Source organism: Oratosquilla oratoria, chromosome 20 (assembly GCF_046742065.1).
Source record: "Oratosquilla oratoria isolate Oo_2021 chromosome 20, ASM4674206v1, whole genome shotgun sequence".
Classification (NCBI taxonomy): domain Eukaryota; kingdom Metazoa; phylum Arthropoda; class Malacostraca; order Stomatopoda; family Squillidae; genus Oratosquilla; species Oratosquilla oratoria.
In genome coordinates, this window is record NC_134796.1 from 30,072,707 (window position 1) to 30,094,847 (window position 22,141).

The window sequence follows — 22,141 nt, forward strand, 5'->3', positions numbered from 1 at the left end:
TAATCCTCTCAATCAAGATCCTCCCATAAGCCTTCCCAACTACACTTAACAAGCTAATCCCTCTGAAACTACTACATTCACACTTGTCCCCTTTTCCCTTGTAAAGTGGAACTAAATAGGCACTCCTCCAGCACTCTACCTTCTCTCCAGCAAACATTAAATAACCTCACCAGCCAGTCCACTATGACTGTACCTCTTTTTTTTATTATACATTTTGCATGGCATCCATCCAGACCAGGTGCCTTACCTGCTTTCATCTTAACAACTGCCTTCACTTCATCCTTCCTTATTTCTCCTCCATTTTCCTCACTCATCACGGTCATTTTCTTATCATTTCCCACTGCAACTATCTTTCCCTCCCTATCCTCCTTCACATTTAGCAACTCCCCGTCTGGGGTATTGGCTGCTTGTTATTGTGGCAAAGTAGCAAGCAGTTGATACTTTAGGGTCTATATGGGGCGCTCCTACGGACCAGAGCCACACATCATTTTGTCTATGATAGAGAAAAACTCTTCATAGAGAAATGATGACACTTTTATACTACGACTGTCCCTCCGTTATGCTGTCCCCAACCCCTTGCTGCTGTCCTGTACCATTTCTCTGCGTATTCATTTTCTGCTGTGGGGTAATTCCCTGTGGTGGGGGAAAAGAATACTGCCACCAAGTATTTCCATTTGGATCGTAAGAGGCGAGAAGAAAGGGACGGGGAGTGGGACTAGGCATCCTTCTCCTTGTAGCCCCACAGGGGACATTCCTAAACGAAAAAGTAAATTTGGAAAAAACAACGTACTAAATCCAAGACAATTTGGATTTAGACAAGTACGATAATGCGTCACAAACTTAACGTGTTTGTATTCAAGGCTAATAGATGTAATACAAGAAAGGGATGGATGGGCTGATTGTGCATTTCTAGACCTGAAAAGAGCTTTTGATAAGGTGCCACATAAGAAGTTGCTTAAGAAATTAGAAACTGCAGGAGGAATACAGAACAAACTACTGAAGTGGATGGAAGACTTCTTGCACGAAAAAAAAGAGTGGTGATAAGAGACAAACACTCTAATTGAGAGTTTTGCTATATATATTTATGATATGAATGAAGGAATTGAAAGTTATATGAGCTTCTTTGCGGATGATGCAAAATTGTTGAAAAAAGTGAACGCTGAAGAAGATTGTGAGTCGCTACAAAGTGATCTCAATAAAGTATGGGAATGGAGTAGGAAGTGGGAGATAGAATTCAATATCAAGAAGTGTAGTATAATGGAATTTGGAAGAAAAAAAAAAGAATAGTGGGATCATTTAAATTGGGAGAAGAAGAAAAAAAAAATAGAAAATGAGAAGTACCTGGGAGTCATTATTATGAATAATATGTCCCCTGAGAAGCATATAAACAAGATTTTTGGAGAAACTTATAATTGAATAAGAACAATCAAAGTGGCTTTTACATACATGGACGAAGAAATTGTGAAGAAAATACTAGTTACCTTGTTAAGACCAAGATTGGAATATGCAGCGACAATGTGGTCACCAAGTACAAAAAAATGTAAAACAAAACTTGAAAGAATACAAAGAGAAATTACAAAATTAGCACATCATATGAAGAGAGACTAACAAAACTTGAACTACAGACATTAGAACAAAGAAGAGAGAGAGGAGACTTGATAACTATTTATAGAATCATGAAAGGCATAGATGGATGGAAGACTTCTTGCACGAAAGAATTGATAGAGAGTATCTAATAAAATGTGATAGTAGAAATACAAGAGGAAACGGAAAAAAAAATCAAGAAAGACAGTTATAGAAGGGACCTGAAAAAGAACAGCTTTCCTCACAGAGTAATAGACATCTGGAACAAGTTGGACGAAAATGTGGTGTGTGCAAAAACAATTCATGAATTTAAAAAAAGATTAGATAAAATGAGATGTGAAGACGGGACAACACGAGCATAGCTCCCCTTCCCGTAAAATACAACAAGGTAAACACACACACACACACACACACACACACACACACACACACACACACACACACACACACACACACACACACACACACACACACACACATGGGCCCCAAAGAAGAGGATAAACAACGAAAAAGGAAACCTGGTTTGTATTGTAGGGGAGGGGGGCAGTCGTGAGTGTCCGAAATTATATCTCTGCAGTGCTAGTTAAATTTATTAAGACGTAAATAGCAAAAAATGAAGAACAATAACGAAAAGTCTGAATCAGAGCCATCTGGTGACGCCATGCTGAACCCCGATGTAAACAAACATTACAACCCTCCTACGACCACGCGGGAATATCACAAAGATGCTTTTTCTGAATTTAGTAAGTACGAAAGCAGGAGTTTAGGTCGAATCTTAATGATAGAGAGGGGAATTAACAAAAATAGGACACGGTGGGAGAATGAAATTATGGGCTTAAGAAACGAAATCGTTGGACTAATGGATTGCTTAGCGCAAGCAAACATTGTGATTTCCGACCTGAAGAAAACTAACTTGGATCTAAGAAACGAGATTAAGGAAATGAAAAAGGTTATAAGAGAGCTGAAGAGTGATAATGAAAAGAAGAGAATTAATGATACTACCAATAGCGAAAACTTAAAAAAGAGGTAAACAAAATAAAACAAATGACTGAAAAATCGAAGAGAACTTAGGTGAGGAAAGTATCCAAAAGATTAAGAAATGGAAGGAAACATTGAGAATAAATTGTTTTCAAAGAAATAGTCCAACAACAAATGCAGGAAAATGCAAAAGACACAATTATCCAAGTAATTAACGAAAAAGCAAATTGGGTCAGAGACACAGTGGATAAGAAAAAAGATGTATTGTGGTATATGGACTAAAGGAAAAACATGGTTTGGCGAGGTACATGACAGAAAAAGAAGGAAAAGAGACAGCAATAGCAATCCTAAAAGAAATTCAGGATGGAGCCCAAGATGCAAGTAAAGACGCTGACGAGACATATAGTATTGGTCACTATTCTAAGGATAGACATTGACCCCTAAAGATAAAACTAGTCACAAATGGTAGTAGAAGACATATTTGAAAAAGTAGGTAACTTGGGAAGGAGTGAAAAGTACAATAAGATATGGATAAAAAGAGAAATGAATACTGAGGAATTACAAAAGGAAAAGACACTAAGAGATGAAGCAAAGAAAAAAAAACGCGAAACAGAAAGCAAGGAATTCCATTGGAGAGTAATCGACATGAGACTGAGGAAATGGTATATCAGAATGGGCGAACCAAAGACAGAAAAAAAAGGAGAAAGAAGAAAATTGAATGTGGCCTATATTAACATCGACGGATTAATTTCAGGACAGAATCAACTTAATGATTACCTGCTAGAAGAAAAACCAGACATAATGGGAATTGTGGAGACTAAACTAAGGGGTGAAATACCAGCCATCGATGTTGGACATGGACTATACAATTACTGGATTAAAAACAGAGACAAGAAACAGGGAGGAGGAATCATGCTCTTGGCCAAGAAAAAATTGAATGTGACAAAAATTGCGGAGGGCAAAGGTAATGTAGAACTGATCATGATAAAAGTCGAAGACAAGAACATAAAAAGTAGAAAGTTTGTGGTGACTTACAGTATGTGCCCCCAAAAACGAACGCTTGGAGAGAGAACGAGCATACGAAAATGCTGGAAGATACAAGGCAATCATTAAATGAGATACTAATGGGCGAGGGTAATCTGGTAATTATGGGGGAGTTCAATTGCAAAGAATTCTATAATGGAGAACATGACAGTGAGAGGAGGAAATGACTTGTGGGGTAATGTACTACTGGATATGACCATGGAATATACAATGACTCAGTGGGTCAGTGAAAACACCAGATACAGAAATAACTAGGAGCCGTCGAAACTAGATTTAATATTTACGACAAAACCTGAAATTGTGGATAAAATCCAATACAAGACACCAATTGGGAAGAGTGACCATATACTCATTGAAACTGAACTAAAGGAAGAAATATACACGGAGAGAAATGAAAAGCATAGGAAAGGAAGATTGATGTACAACAAAACGGACTTTGCAAAACTAAAGAAATTCTTCCAGAATGCAAACTGGGAAAAATTTTACATGGAAGAGACAAACGTAGAAGAGAAATGGATTATCTTGATGGATAATTACAATGAAGGGGTGAATAGGCACGTACCAAGACAGAAGCGAGAGAGTGTACATTAAATGCTGGTTCAACAAAAGATGCAGTGAGGCAAAAGACAGAAGGGACAGAGCTTGGAAAAGGTGGAGAAAAGATAAAAAATCTGGAAAATGGCAAGTTTATATAAACTATAGAAATGAGTATGTCAAAGTGAGAAGAGAGGAAAAAAGGAACCATGAAAAGGATATTATAGATAAATGCAAAGAGCAACCCAAGCTACTCTATCGATAAGTGAATGGTAAACTTAAAAACAAACAGGAAATGGTGAAACTACGCCAAGGAAATATAGAATACACAGAAGAATTAGAAAAGGCCGAAGTCATGAATAATCACTTCAAATCTGTCTTCACTAGAGAGAAAGCACAATATTGGGACGAAGGTAATGAAAGGCGATCTCCCCCCCATGAGCGAGATAACAATAACACAAAAAGAAATATTGGAACATCTATCAAACCTTGACGTCAGGAAATCACATGGCCCAGATAGAATTGCATATTGGATTATAAAAGAATGCAAAGAAGAACTAACGGACAAAATACATAACATAATAAATTGCTCACTCAAAGAAGGAAAAATACAAAAAGACTGGAACAATTCTAGCATTGTACCACTATATAAAGGAGGAAACAAGGAAGAACCAACTAATTATAGGCCAGTCTCACTAACAGGCACTATAGCCAAAATTTATGAGAAAATCATCAAGAATAGATGGGTAAAGCACCTGGAAGACAACAATATAATAAACCCAAGACAATTTGGGTTCAGGCAAGGAAGATCATGTACCACAAACTTAATATGTTTCTACTCAAGATTAATAGACATAGTGCAAGAAAGGAATGGATGGGCTGACTGTGCCTTCCTGGACTTACAAAAAACTTTTGACGAAGTAACACACACAAAATTATTAAAGAAACTGGAACATATAGGAAGGATACAAGGGAACCTACTAAAATGGATGGAAGACTTCCTGATTGGTAGAGAGATGAGAGTAATGCTCACAGAAAAATATTCAGGTTGGAAAGAGGTGATCAGTGGCGTACCGCAAGCATCTGTATTGGCTCCAATAATGTATGCTATTTATGTGAATGACATGGACGATTATGTGAAATGTTACATGAGCTTCTTTGCAGACGACGCCAAACTGTCAAGGAAAGTAAAAAATTAAAAGGATTGCGAGTCACTGCAGGAAGACCTGAATAAGGTATGGAACTGGAGTCAGAAATGGGAAGTGGACTTCAATATTAACAAGTGTAGCATAATGGAGTTTGTAAAAAGCAAGAACAGAATATCAGGACAATATAAGATTGGAACCAAGGAGGTAAAGGAGAGATCCGAAAAAGATTTGGGTGTACACTGTACAGTAATTATCTCTAACGACTTGTCCTATGACAAACAAATAAACAAAATTGTCGGAGAATCCTACAACTTACTAAGATCAATCAAAGTGGCATTTACATATTTGGATGAAGAAATTATTAAAAAGATATGGGTCACACTTACAAGGCCAGTCCTAATCTAGAATATGCGGCGACATTGTGGTCACCCTGTACCAAAAAGAATATAAAGAAAATATAAAGAATCTAGAGAGCAGCAACAAAATTGGCACCTGCACTTGCAAACTTGTCATATGAGGAGAGATTGGCTAAACTGGAGTTACCGACTGGAACAAAGAAGAGAGATGACCTACTGACCATCTACAGAATCATGAAAGGCACAGAAATACTCGATAGAGAGGGCTTGTTAAACTGGGACAAGAGACACAAGAGGACAGGAAAAAAAAAACATAGCTACAGGAGAGATCTGAAGAAAAGCGGTTTTCCAAATAGAGTGGTGGACACTTGGAACAAACTGGACAATGAAATAGTGTGCACAAAAACCATTCATGAGTTTAAGAGCAAACTAGACACTGCGAGATACAAAGGCGGGACACACGAGCGTAGCTCCCCTTCCCGCAAAATACGACTAGGTACACACACACACACACACACACACACACACACACACACACACACACACACACACACACACACACACACACACACACACACATACACATATATATATATATATATATATGTGTGTGTGTGTGTGTGTGTGTGTGTGTGTGTGTGTGTGTGTGTGTGTAATTGCCAGGAATATTTTCCATATCTAAGTATATGACTTCGTTTTGATGGAATGATTATTTTGCGAGAAGCTTCTGGAGACACAAGTGGCCATAAAGAGCCACAGGTTGCCGACCACTGCCACCTTGCTTAAACTCAGCCACAAACAGTTTCAGTTTCTCCCCAGAATATGCCACTAGTGCAGTATCACTCAAACAACATTCGATTCGCTTTCATTCTCACCCATTACAAGTAATTCCAAACATCTGCCTAGCATTCTTACATTTACTTCCCTTCCTGTTTCATAGAATTCACAATAAACAAGTATTAGCGACATCATACAAAGGTGACGCAACTCTACCCATGCGTCTTCAACAATGTCACCCCCCACTGTCCTGCCGCTCGTGTAAATTTTTTTGACCACCTTCAGACTTTCTCCGAATTACATACATTTGCAAGACTCTCCACATTTCTCTGTGAACCCTGTTATACGCCTTCTCTAACAGAAGACCCCAAATTGCTGATGGCATTTGACATGTGATATGCATGGTAAATATTTACGCTCCAAACGACAATTCTGTATTTGTATAATGCAGTACCATGATTTCCATGGTACTACTCTGCGACAGTCTTCTGTTCGCCTTGTAATGATATTAAATAACTACTTACTTGTGGGCTGCAGGTTGTACAAAGTTGCGCGGGCCTCCTCTGTTGGAACGACTCAACAGAAACGTGTAAGCACAAGATTCGTCAAAATTCTTAGGTATCCCGAAATAAGCCACAGTGATCCCCAGAAGTTAATCGATATGGGATAGTTAAATCGATACATTCTTTTAACACTATAAGAGTAGGTATCCTTATAACTGTTCTGGCACTGGCCTGGACAATATCCTCATAGGATGTACTGTGGATATCTATGGTCTTCAAGTGGTTAATTAATATTTACACATGGGTGTTGGTCACTTTCTGGCTCTCATTACTTACCGAATAATACAAATTTGGTGTCAATTACCGGTAACGTCTTTTGGCCTACCTAATCGTGTAACACCACAACCAACCCCTCCGCAATACTGCGCATAGAGTTCACAGATAAGGCCGCTCTTATCTATTTATCTAATCGAACCTGTTTTGAATTTGATCGCCCGCTCATGAGAGTGGTACGCAAAACACTGGTTATAATAGCACAGCGCAAAATGACGTGTAAAACCTATATATATATATATATTTATTTATCATCATCGTCGTGGATTATGCAAGTAGAAGGATAGAAAAATATATTTTTGATATTTCATAAGATCCTAAAAAAAGGAAACCACTGGAAATGGGAACACGCCTAGTCTGTGTTCATGAACTTCGTGCTATCAGGAAAGAGGCCTGAAGACCTACTTGGCCAGGTGATAAGCTATCAAGGACATACACTCGTGAACATTCTACACATAGGGATAATAAATGTATAAATTAAACACATTAATGATTTTTTTTTTTTTTTTGTCGTTGGTAACGGAGACAGGTCTTTGAAAGAAACATATCCAGGCAGTGGGCAGGAGACCGGGATGACCCTTCACCCACGAGGAACTGCGAGGAAAACGATGGGTGGTGGATGGGAGGGAAATGGATGGGAATGGGTGCGTACCTCGGTTGGCTATATATATATATATATACATATATATATATATATACATATATATATATACATTTATATATATATATATATATATATATATTTATATATGTGTGTGTGTGTGTGTGTGTGTGTGTGTGTGTGTGTGTGTGTGTGTGTGTGTGTGTATGTGTATATATTGTGATGGCCCACCATCCTCCATGTATATAAAATGTCTGTATCTGTATGTCAATCTTTAATTGTAAGATAATTATGTATGTACTGTAAATTGCTTGTATACGTTGTGATGGCCCACCATCCTCCATGTATCTAAAAATATCTGTATCTGTGTTATCCTGTACTTGTTAGGTAATTACGTATGTACGGTAAAAACTGCTTGTATACTTTATGGGATCTACTCTCTCTAGGCCGACGGACGTGAACTAGTTCTGTCCGGCTCATCCTTCGCCTTCCTCCCGTCCTCGCCAACTGTATATATAATGCATCTGCCGGCTCCTAGCGGCGCACTTTTCGTTGGCTGAGCGACGCGTAACTTTATCTCTCCCATATTGCTTTTGCTCTAGTACCGTGGCGTCACCACGTAATCTATATTCTCATGACTTGGTTTTCGGTGGAGGAATTAATTGTCAATTGATTAATTTTGTTGTTGTAAAGTTCTTATATTTGTTTTGTTGGCTTTTTGTTATACATTAAATTAGTTATTTATGTTAACTTCCGTTTGGATTTGCCTTACCCACATCAAGGCCACTAAGTACGAACCCCTCCTAGACATATTTCCTTATATCCTTGCGGAAGGCATAACAATATGTATATATATATATCCACAAGGAGTCCAAATCTTTTCAAAAGTGAAACAAATAACTGTTGGATGGGTGGAGAGTGGCTGCATGCTTTGGCAGGCTACCTCCCTTGTGAGGGAGAAAAAGCCTATTGGTATAGGATGGAGATAAGATATTATCTAGGCTAAATTTCCGACATCTTTAAGTCCTATATCTTTTCTGTAAAACTAATCCTTTATCTGTTTTTTTCCAGTACCCTGGGTACATATTTGTTCACACAATTTGTTGAGGCTTAGAAAAAGCTCCAGTTTCTTCTGTTTCCCATGTATTCATGAAACCCTTCCAGTCTTTTTGATATATATTTCCCCATAGTTTTGTTTGCCTTTTCTGTATGATTCGTTTCTTGGTTCCATCTACCAACTGAAATTCAAGTATGACATGATAATATTTTCATCCGAGACACTTTTAATGAGTATAACATAAATTTCTTAGTGAACAGAAAGTCGTGTTGCTGGAGTGTTCTCTCCTACTTTCATCACATCTGTGGACCTTTGGGTTACTAATCTATTCCAATATCTCTATGTATGGAGAATTGTGTGCATAAGTTTTAAGCAGGGAATGAAGGAGTTGGGGTGAAGGTAAACTGTAGAGCGAGGGAAGCAAGTTCAGTAAATGTCTTGGGGGGAATGAAAAGTGCCATGAGAAATAAATATCTGGGGGATGGATGGAAGATTATATGAAGGGGTGATTGAGAATACAACACTGTATGGGCCAGAAACTTGGAATTTAAGGGGGTCAGAGAAGAGAAAATTAAATAGGTTTGAGAAATATGGTTGGGAGTTATGACATACTCCTCCTTTTCTTTCTCATTTAAGCATCTCCCTACCTTCTGTCCTTTTCCTCTTTCTCCATCTATACTCCAGTCTCAACTTACCTTCTACCAAAAAATAATCTGATATTCCCCCACTCTCTCCCCTTGGAACATGTACATCCTTAACTCTTCCTACTATACTCCTGGTTACCACTATATATTGTCCATTAACACTACCACCCTTTCCCATGTGTATTTATACTTGACTTTCTTCCTAAACACTATATTTTCTATCATCAACTCTCTAGACATATCACCATCATGTCTCCACTATGATATTTTCCTGGAACACCACACTTCCCAACCACTCCATTCCCCACCCTAGCATTGAGGTCTCCCAATACCACTACATTGACATTTCTCCCTAATCCCTCTATGCACTTGTTTAAATCCATAAAAAAAACTCCCTTTCCTCTACGGTGTCACTAATTGCAGAGAAAACAGAGAAAACCGAGAAAATACAAAAAAGGACGGGTTTTGCTCAAATGCACACTTCTATATATGTATGGTTGCATATAGTTGAATTATTTAAACTTTTTTCTTTAAAATGTGTGATTTTCATGTAATTTCACCAAAGAGAAGTTATGTTTTAGTCTCTGCAGTATGACCGACCACAGCTACATATACCGTAACAAATTAGCATATGGTTGCATTATTTGAACTATTTTCTTTAAAAGGTGTGATTTTCATGTAATTTGATCAAAGAGAAGTAACGTTTTTATCCTCTGCAAAATTACCGACCCCAGCTACGATTCGTGGTTACCGCTAGCCTGCCATCTATGTTCTGCGAATGCAGATCATCACTGAGCGTCAGAGTTGCCAGATTGGCGTTTTCAATGCCAAATTTTGTATCTTTGGAATGTTTTTACCGTGTTTGGCAGGAAAATTTGTTGGGTGGCATTTTTGGGAATTTGGCATTTTTGGGGGGCGTTTTTAAATACCCGGTCGTGATTAGAGATCACTTTTACTTATATCAAGAATTAAATGATGATGTATATGAATGATATAAATTTATCTTGGTTATATCATGCGGGAAATGTTGCAAAGATTTTGTGCCTAGCCAAAGGATGTTTCAGCTCTTCTTTAGTGAAAATATGTAAGAACGGAGTAGCGCATCAAACATTTCTAAATCTGATGATGCTTTTGATTATATTTAGACACAATAGAAAAGTCACATGTATTTTTTATTCATGTATGTCAGAGTCTCTAGGAGGTTGTTTAATAAACTGGTTTAATTTATTGTAGAGGGTAATAAAAAGTTTACTTAGGAACTTAAACGTAATGTATGGAGTAATACATTTTATGTTAGTTATTGGTATTTTTCTTTCTCACATAATACGGAGTATAATATATTTTATTTTGGAAGTTCATATCTTTCTTTCCTTTTCACACACAGTCTTGAAAGTAGATTTATTTCAGAGGATGGTGGTTTATTACAGTACCACTAGAATTAAATGATGGTGTACATGAGTGATATAAATTGATCTTGGTCATATCATGTGACATTGTTTTATATTGGCTAGTCAACAGTAAAAATTATTTTTATATTGTAATTGTAGTTATACACATTATTTTTGACTACTTGATCTTGGTTATATCATGTGGTATTGTTTTATATTGGCTAGTCAACCGTAAAAAATAGTTTTCATGTTGTAATTGTAGTTATACACATTATTTTTAACTACACATGTAAAACCAAAATGCAAAAAAGAAAAAATCTTAGAAAATGTAATGGTTGGCATTTTGGGGCATGTTTTAAAAACAATTTGGCAGTTTTTGTCAGAAGTTGGCATTTTTCCTGGTAGAAAACCTGGCAACCCTGCTAAGCGTGGTTGATGGAGTTGGCCAAAAACATAATACTTTTAGAATTTCTTGTGAGGTTCGAACATGTGGGGCATATTTGCATACTAACTTGAATAAATGTAGAGTGATTTTTTTTTATTTTAAAAACTATTGTTGTTTATTTCTTTATAATACAAAGGTTGCTTAATATTCCATGCAATTAAATAAAAAAAAATAATTAAATTTTATTTGAAATGCGCTATACAAAATTTATATGCTATGAAATATGACATTGCATACATGGTATTATGCAAAGTAGACCACTTGAAAAAAGAAACTAACGAAGCAGAGCGCTTTCGTATATTACATATTCAATGCAAAAAGTACATAGTTGAATAGAAATACATATTTTGTATATACATGAAAAATGAATACAAAAACTCCATTAAATATTGACGTCAACTTCGCCGTGTTCCATCATGCCAACCAAGAAGACCACAGAATGGACTGGGATAACGCACCAGTTATATTCAAATCCCATTGTAGCTTTCAAAGTGGTACCATCGCAAATGCCAAGATATTCCGCAAACTACGTTACAAGAACTCGGTGAGATGTCCCTTGGGTACTGGTGCAACTCTTGCGTAACGAACGGGTGCTTCGAGGATAAACTGTTGCTTTTTTGTATAACCATAGTAGTTTGTTGCAGGAAGCACAAAAAGGGAACAAATATTTTTGCACAATACACCAAGTACATCAACACCTATAACCTTGGGCAAGTTTGAATTTAAGATTTGTTATATTCTTGGGGGTGTTTCTCGGCGTGTTTCAAGTATAGGTTATCGCTTATCGCCCCCCCCCCCCCCAATAACAATCCTGGATCCGTGCCTGGGTGGTATGGATCAAACTTCACTCTATTTAGAAACACTATTGTGTTTTTAGTGTAATAGACTGCATATAGTTGAATTATTTTCTTTAAAAGGTGTAATTTCCATATAATATGATCAAAGAGAAGTTACGTTTTTATCCGCAGAGATATGATAGATTCTGAATGGAGAACATTCACGCTCGATTGCTCATCACATCAATTACGCCCTGTCATTTACCCTAGTCCCTATCTCTGATTGACGTGCTAACCACACCGCAATTACCGAAAGTACTGCTACCCGAGACTTCCCCCTTCTTGAGAAATCTCGCCCTGGCAGGATTATGTCCCGGTCTCACGCGTTTAGGGGCACTCGGGCCTCGTGTTCGATAATTGTTGCGAGATTACAAAGGCGGAGCATGCCGACAGGAGACCTTTTGGCCCATATCTAGGTCGGATGCGAGAAAAAATCATAATAGTAAAAAATAAATAAATAAAAACTATAATAATGTAGATAACAAATAGAATACATAAATAAATGCAAAGGTATAGTTAGATAATAAACAGGTTTCGTGCGTTAAGCGACTTATTTGGCACCAAAAGGATTTTTTTATGTTCATTCATCCATTCATCCATAAATAAATAAATAAAGGTAAATAAAGTATAAATAAAGAATGACCAAAGTAGTTATGTTGGTGCTCAAAAAATAATAATGGCATTTTGGTGTTCTAAATTTTAAGTAAACAAAGAAACGAGTTAAGCGTAAACATGTCCAGCTTCAGAATAAACTAAATACTTTGCGAGCAGCATCGCGATGGCATATCAGATGTCAATGATTTCCTTCGTCGTGTTGGAAGAAGTCTGCGATCATGAACTAAAAGTTTCAATAAACTGTGTTTCTCATGATGATATCTGTGCTAGAACGTTGACAAATACCCGTAATTCTACTCGTCTTACATAATTGTAAACTTATTAAAGTGAATGATTATATTACATTGTATTGAAAAAGAATTATCTATACATAAATTTCAATCGTTCTTGAATGATTGTATTACATTGTATTGAAAATAATGCATATCATATGTGTCTATAAATAATAAAGAATTGTATAGACATGAATTTCAATCTATCTTTTTTTCTTAATATAGATATTTAAGCTGATTATCCTATTATAACTTGAAGATGAGGACTAATTGCCCAGAAGACTAAATGCCCGAAGACCAGTTATTTTGCAAAGGAAGACAAATTGTCCGAAGACTAAATGTCCGAAGACTGAATGTCCGAAGACTAAATGTGACAATGGTTAATCAATTAATACAGGTTTAGTGTATAAATGATGTACATGGATATATACATTAATATACAATGCGGGTAACAGCACCCCCCGGGTACGGACAATTGCTCACCGGACAGTTGCTCACCGGACGATTGTTCACCGAACAAGTGATAAATAGGACATTTGCTCATCGAACAAGTGATAAATAGGACATTTGCTCACCAAATGATTATTTTAGTTATATTGAAGTTTATTACATCAATATTACAGGATTTTTTTGTTATATTGAAATTTATTACAGCAATAATATACAAACTTTCATATTTTAGTTATTAATTAATTATAAAATTCAATACCAATTTCTTCCATCAATATATAGTGATTACAGTTTTACAACTGGTGCAGTACTGAAGTGGGTTTATTGTCCTTATTGGTTTACAAGTCCAGTCTAATGGTGTGGCCAACTGCATTTAGAAAGTCAGGAAGACACTGACTTCCTGCAGCATACCCCTGGCATAGATAAAGTAAATCTTTACCATAATTGTTAAAGAGGCCAAGAACTTATCAAACTCTACAATATAAGCGAATGCATTGTTTTTAGTTTGTTTCATTGACTAATTACCCTAACACTTCTAGTTCATGAACTAGAAGTGTTAAGGTTAGGAGTCAATTCAGACTATGAAAGTAAAATTTTCGACTTATTAAATGACAGAGATACATACGAATAGTTAGCCACACCATTAGACTGGACCAGTAGAATATCATTACTATATATTGATGGAAGAAATTGGTATTGAATTTTATAATGAATTAAAAACTAAAAGTTTGGATGTTGTTTCTGTATTATTGCTGCATATATGATACAATATAAGTTCAAGAGAAGTAAAAGATAATCCTTTGGTGAGCAAATGTCCTATTTGTCACTTCTCCGGTGAGCAAGTGTCCTACACCCCCAGCACCCCAGTGGGAGAGTTGTCGTGCCCTAGTGGGTGGAAGGTGAGAGCGTGGTTCATACTTTCACAGCTGTTATTGGTCCATTTGAATGGAAGATTATAATTTCGTTGAGGTTGAAACACATGAGAACGCAACGAGGGAACCAGTTTCTCACAAAAGTACTCTGTGAACTTCGGTAAATCCTTATAGAATTTTAGGCGCATCATATGAGACCTCTCATTCACAGTTTCATTTTTCCTTGATTGTTCCGTGGACTCAGCATTTAGATGACGTTTTGCATTTTCCTCCAAGTGGTGGGTGCACAGAAGGAGCGTCGCGTTCGGGAACAGAGGGCACAGAACGGATCCACGACATTTGGGCACATTTGGCAGGTACGACATTTGGGCACAATATGAAATCGTCATAGTAACAATCAAGCAAATTAGTCTTTTTTTCAACAACTGAGCTTCACACACCTCCACCTGATCCGTTCTTTGCAAGTAACGTGCGTAGTATACATATATCCATCAAGAACTCCATGTTAGACTGATTTGAACTTTGCTGTAGAAAAGGCCTTATATACAAATATATGTCTACTAGGGAAGCCCTTCATGCCAAACTTCCATGTTGAATCAGCCTAACCCAAAAAGTGAAGTACCTACAGTCAAGCAGAAATTCGGGTGAAGCCCTTCTGGTAAGATTACAAAGGATTACAAAGGCGGAGCATGCCGACAGGAGACCTTTTGGTCCATATCTAGGTCGGGTGCGAAATAATAATAATAATAATAAATTAATAAATAAAAACTATAATAATGTAAACAACAAATAAAATACATAAATAAATGCATAGGTATAGTTAAATAATAAACAAACAGGTAAATAGTAAATGATAATAAATTAACATATAACTAATGATAAATGAAAATCAAACAGACAAATGATGACAAAACAAAAACAAATAATATAAAATAAATCATAATCATTACAGCATCTTGCTTAGGTGTTTATCTAAATGATTCTTAAAGCTTCGAACTGAACTACATTGCACTACCTGTGCAGGAAGTTTATTCCATTCATTAATTACACGGTTGGCGAAGTTTTTTCTACCTACTTCCAAATTGAATCTATTTCCGGACAGTTTGAGACCATTGTTTCTTGTCTGATTCTCATTCAATGTGAAAATTCTGTCACTTTTGATGTTGTCAATTCCCTTTAGAATTTTAAAGGCCTGTATCAAGTCACCTCTGAGTCTACGCTTTTTTAGGGAAAACAGATTTTTTTTAATCAGTTTTGTGGCTCGCCGTTGTACTTTTTCCAGTCTGTCAATGTCTTTAATGAGATTCGGTGACCATACGGAAACAGCATATTCCAAATGTGGACGAACTAACGATTTATATAGCTTATTAATGAGTGATGGACTTTTGAAGTCAAAAGATCGCGCAATCAGTCCTAGAATCTTATTTGCTTTCTCAGAGGCTGAAATACGCTGCTTGGTTGATTTGAGATCGTTACTGATAATTACGCCGAGATCTTTTTCACTATCCACTTTTGTTAACGAATTTCCAAATAACTTGTAATCGTACTTACTGTTATTTTTACCTATGTGCATTACCTTGCATTTACTTGTGTTCATTAGCCATTTTTCAGACCATTGCTGTAATTCATCTAAATCTTCTTGAATATCTAATTGGTTTAAGTGATCATTTGCCATTCCGCACAGTTTTGTATCATCAGCAAATTTGGAAACAGTAGTCCATTGTCTATATCATTTATATATACTATGAATAAAAGTGGCCCAAGAACGGAACCCTGAGGAACTCCACTTGTAATATTTTTCCGTCTAGAAGTTTTTCCATTTAAAACAACTCTCTGTTTTCGATCATTCAACCAATTACTAGATGAAGTCCCTACACACACCTATGCAAAAACATAGTTCGGGTGAAACCCTTCTGTGTGCCCTTTATAATTGTAACACTGATAGTCCTTCATTGCTCTTTGTCTTGGTTATGTGAAACTATCCAAAAATAAATTGATATTCGTATAAAATCATTAATTCTTTGCTTACTTACACATAACATTTTTGTAACATTTTAGTTATTTGGATTATTTTTATTTCATCATTATATATTTTTCAGGTTTTTTTCCCTTTCTTATTCATAGAGAATCAGAAACAATGCATGTCTGATGCTGTGTGATTCTCATATGTATGTCTGAAAGTTGATGGCAGGAAACTAAGTAATTTATCATCTTTTTGTATTCGTCACGTGACATAGTAAAACCCAACTAATATAAATTATTCATGCCTAATTTAACATTTTCATGCCTGCTGTTCAAAAGAATCATCTTTTATTATTTTTTCTTGGTTTGAGATCGTAATATACAACACGAATTATGTGACCAAATGTCGTGTGCCTAAATGTCCTGTGCCCAAATGTCTGGATACCCACAGAACATCCCACGTAGAGTCGTTGTTCTTGCCTTTATAGATTGTTGTCCACACTCGTAAATTCGTGGCTAGGTGCTAATTCCCGCACAGTGCTACCGAAAAAGAGTTGAACTGGCAATTCCATCCCCGGTTACATGAATCGTTCGGTTCTTCACACCACCACACTTGTCAAGGACTGCAACGGCATTCGTATCAGGTTCCAGATGAGCTTCAAACTTGCCTAAGGTTATAGGTGTTGATGTACTTGGTGTATTACGCAAAAATATTTATTCCCTTTTTGCGCTTCCTGCAACAAACTACTATGGTTATACAAAAAAGCAACAGTATATAACGTAGTTTGCGGAATATCTTGGCATTTGCGATGGTACCACTTTGAAAGCTACAATGGGATTTGAATATAACTGGTGCGTTATCCCAGTCCATTCTGTGGTCTTCTTGGTTGGCATGATGGAACACGGCGAAGTTGACGTCAATATTTAATGGAGTTTTTGTACTCCTTTTTTATGTGTATATAAAATATGTATTTCTATTCAACTATGACCTCTTTGCATTGAATATGTAATATACGAAAGCGCTCTGCTTCGTTAGTTTCTTTTTTAAAGTGGTCTACTTTGCGTAATACAATGTACGCAATATCATATTTCATAGCTTATAAATTTTGTATAGCGTATCTTAAATAAAATTTAATGAAAAATTTGTATTTAATTGTATGCAATATTTATGTAATCTTTGTATTGTAAAGAAATAAACAACAACAGTTTTTAAAATAAAAATGTTCACTCTACCTTTATTCAAGTTAGTATGCAAATATGCCCCACATGTTCGAACCTCACAAGAAATTCTAAAAGTATTATGTTTTTGGCCAACTTCATCAACCACGCTTAGCAGGGTTGCCAGGTTTTCTACCAGGAAAAATGCTAAATTCTGACAAAATGCTGCAAAAATGTTTTTAAAACATGCCCCAAAAATGCCAACCATTACATTTTCTAAGATTTTTTTTGTATTTTGGTTTTACATGTGTAGTTAAAAATAATGTATATAACTACAATTACAATATGAAAACTATTTTTTACGGTTGACTAGCCAATATAATACAATACCACATGATATAACCAAGATCAAGTAGTTAAAGATAATGTGTATAACTACAATTACAATATAAAATATTTTTCTACTGTTGACTAGCCAATGTAAAACAATGTCACATGATATGACCAAGATCAATTTATATCATTCATGTACATCATTGAATTCTAGCGGTACTGTAATAAACCACCATCCTCTGAAATAAATCTACTTCAAGACTGTGTGAAAAGGAAAGAAAGATATGAACTTCCAAAATAAAATATATTATACTCCGTATTATGTGAGAAAGAAAGAAAAAATACCAATAACTAAAATAAAATGTATTACTCCATACATTACGTTTAAGTTCCTAAGTAAACTTTTTGGTATCCTCTACATAAAAATTAACCCAGTTTATTAAACAACCTCCTAGAGACTGATATACATTAATAGAAAATACATTTGTGACTTTTCTATTGTGTCTAAATATAATCAAAAGCATCATCAGATTTAGAAATGTTTGGTGCACTACTGCGTTATTACATATTTTCACTAAAGAAGAGCTGAAACATCCTTTGGCTAGGCACAAAATCTTTACATTTCCCACATAACCAAGATAAATTTATATCATTCATATACATCATCATTTAATTCTTGATACAAGTAAAAGAGTGATCTCTAATCACGACCGGGTATTTAAAAACGCCCCCCAAAAATGACAAATTCTCAAAAATGCCACCCAACAAATTTTCCTGCCAAACACAGTAAAAACATTCCAAAGATACAAAATTTGGCATTAAAAACGCCAATCTGGCAACTCTGACGCTCAGTGATGATCTGCATTCGCAGAACATAGATGGCAGGCTAGCGGTAACCACGAATCGTAGCTGGGGTCGGTAATTTTGCAGAGGATAAAAACGTTACTTCTCTTTGATCAAATTACATGAAAATCACACCTTTTAAAGAAAATAGTTCAAATAATGCAACCATATGCTAATTTGTTGCGGTATATGTAGCTGTGGTCGGTCATACTGCAGAGGCTAAAACATAACTTCTCTTTGGTGAAATTACATGAAAATCACACATTTTAAAGAAAAGAGTTTAAATAATTCAACTATATGTAGTCTATTACACTAATAACACAACAATAAGAAAATTAGAAGTGTAGTTTGATCCATACCACCAGTAATCATAGACGGCGGGCTGGACGAGTCGTAGCCGGGGTCGGTAAAATTGCAGATGATAAAAACGTAAGTTCTCTTTGATCATATTACATGGAAATCACACACTTGAAAGAAAATAGTTCAAATAATGCAACCATACATATATAGAAGTGTGCATTTGAGCAAAACCCGTCCTTTTTTGTATTTTCTCTGCAATTAGTGAGACCCTTCCTCTACACTTTTCTACTTAAAAAAAAAATAATCCCTTCCCAGTTTCACTTTCATCCACATAAGAAACCTCTTTCCACTCCACCATATGCTTACCTATCTCTTTACTTACTAGTATAGCCACCCCTTTTCTCACCTCTTCACTCCTGACACCCTCCCAAACTCAAAACTGCACCTCCCTCCTTTCAACTTAGTTTCACTCAATGCCAACATCTTTCTTCTCATAAACCTACTGCCTATCTCTTCACTTTTATTCTCTTGTGTACCACATCCACACACATAAAAAGACCCACCAAACCTTAGGGTTCTGCTTGGAAAACTCCTCCCAGACTCTCTTATGCCTTTACCTTGTTTTAGGAATGTCCCCTTTGGGGCTACAGAATGTAGGATGCCTAGTCCTAACTCCATTTTCTTCTTTTTATGACATGGTAATATTCTTTCTTCCCTACCACAGGCTTTGGTGAAAAGGAAATTAATATTCAGAATAGGACAGTATTAAGAGTTGGGTACAGCATAATGGATGGGCAGTTGAAGTATAATAAAGTATCATTTCTCTATGAATTTGAGATTTCCTCTATCACAGAAAAAATTATGTGTGGCTCTGGTGCATAGGGGTGCCCCATATAGACCCTAAAGTATCAGATGCATGCTACTGAGGAGCTTTTAACCCCACAACAACATGCAGCCAATATCCCACATGGGTATAAAAATAAACATATAATAATTGAAATAAAATAATGATAAATATATACATATACATATATGCTGTGATGCAAGGATGGGAGTGGGTGGGGTATTGGGGGTGAGGGAGTGTGTATGAATGATATTTTGATGTAGCCTGAAGGGATTTCTCCCCATCTCTTTTTCTGCATGAGGGGAAGGAGAGGTGAGGGGGGTCACTGATTAAATGAAATGGCCTTGCTGTGTCTTGTTACATTGCTTCTGACCCAGGGTAGTGGGCAAGATACAGGGATGACCCATCATCCAGGAGGAGCCAAGAAAAGAGAAAGGAAGATGTGGTGAATGGGAGTGGAGTATGTGGGGATGAAATTGGTGGAAGTGGATTTATGCCTTTGACTTTGGCATCCCTGATGGTGTCCGATCGTTGAGAATGATGTTTCCTTTTGGAAACACCTTCATAATTGTAGTCAGAAAAAATCAACACCCTCCTGATGGTCCTGATGAACTGTTCAGTCACTTTTAGCAGTTCTGAGATCTTGCTGCTGCTGTGTCTGATGGAGATTAAAATAATTACCGCATGCCTTTTCCATATAAGAGGAAATGTAAAACTCTCCATGGACGCAAGGTGTTGCTGAGACAAAGTCTCGACGTATACTGATTGGTTGCTTTTGCTTTGAGTGGTGTGGTTACCCACGTCTTTCCACATCGTGTCCCTGAAAAAGCCGTTGGTATATGTATGTACAGAGATTTCTCAATTTATGCATGTTTAGAATATACAATTTTGGAATAACTCGAGGTAAAAACCTAGTAATTTTTTTCAAATTACATAGATTATTTAGAATAAAATGATGTAAAAAATCAAGCAATAGTAAAACATAACATTCACTTTGTGATTTTTACATTATGCAATCCCTTGAGGAACGTATCCCTTGCATAAATCAAGAAATCCCTGTATATATAATTACATTTATATATATATATAAACATACATACATATATATATATATATATGTGACCACCATATTTATACGTTGTCCATCAACTGTACATATCTTTATATTTATGTTTTAATTATATGAAAAATACTAGTATAAACAAACTTTATTTTACTGATTCTAATAGCCAAAACTTATGCCTTAATTTTTCTCAACTATAAAAAATTTTTGCTAGTGGGATTTTTTATTTTTTTTTTATTTTTCAACCTAGAGTTCTAAAACTCTAATATTTGGATTCCTTGTCTTTTTCTGATTCTAAATACATATACATTTATATAGCTGTGACTTTTATTACCCTAGTTATTGGTTGCTAAATGTTAGTGACTTCTCATACAGGATGTGCATGGTAATTGTTTTGTTGTTTCAGTGACACGGTGTGGAAAGACGCAGGTAAAACCAGCACTCATAACAAAAGCAACTGATCAGTATATGTCAAGACTTTGTCCTAGCAGCACCTTGCATCTATGGAGAGCTTCACATTTCCTCATCTATGAAAAAGGCATGTGGTACTTATGTTAATCTCTGTTGGACACAGCAGCAGCAAGATCTTTGTCAGGACCATCAGGAGGGAGTTGGTTTTTTCTGACTACGATTACGAAGGTGTTGCCAAGAGGAAAAATCATTCTCGACAATCAGACACCATTGGTCACTCCATTGCAAGCCATAGTTGATGAAAACCCCAGTCAGTCCATGAGGTCCATTGCCAGAGAACTGCAAATGTCTGAGGGCACCGTAAGGAAGCGTTTGCATGAAAATATCAGATACAAGTCATACAAGATGTGTAAGGGTCAATTTCTCTCCGCGAAGATGCAGAACCACTTCAAGAACAAAAAGATGCTCAACAAACTGAAGCATCCTCTGGAGAACGACATACTCTGGTTCTTTATTAAAAAAAAAAAAAAAAAAAAAAAAAAAACTCAGAACAACAGGTGGTTGGATGTCTGTCCCAAGGTTGTGCCAAGAGTCATGAAGACTGAGTTTCCTGCAACTGTCATGGTGTTTGGGGTATTCTGCAGCAAAGGCCAAGTCATGCCCCTGTTCTTATTTCCCCAAGGGCTCAGGAAGAGCACTGAAGTGTACATTGATGTCCTACAGACCCATGTGAGGCTGTGGATTGAGGAAGTAGCTGTTGGTAGACCCTATATGTGGCAACAGGACTTGG

The 22,141-nt window shown here is 36.4% G+C and overlaps 1 pseudogene; it reads right to left on the bottom strand.

Annotated features, from left to right (window-relative positions):
• Positions 1 to 7,371, bottom strand: part of LOC143036440 (gamma-interferon-inducible lysosomal thiol reductase-like) — a 53,120-nt pseudogene extending 45,749 nt beyond the window's left edge.
• Between the last annotated feature and the right edge of the window lie 14,770 nt (positions 7,372 to 22,141).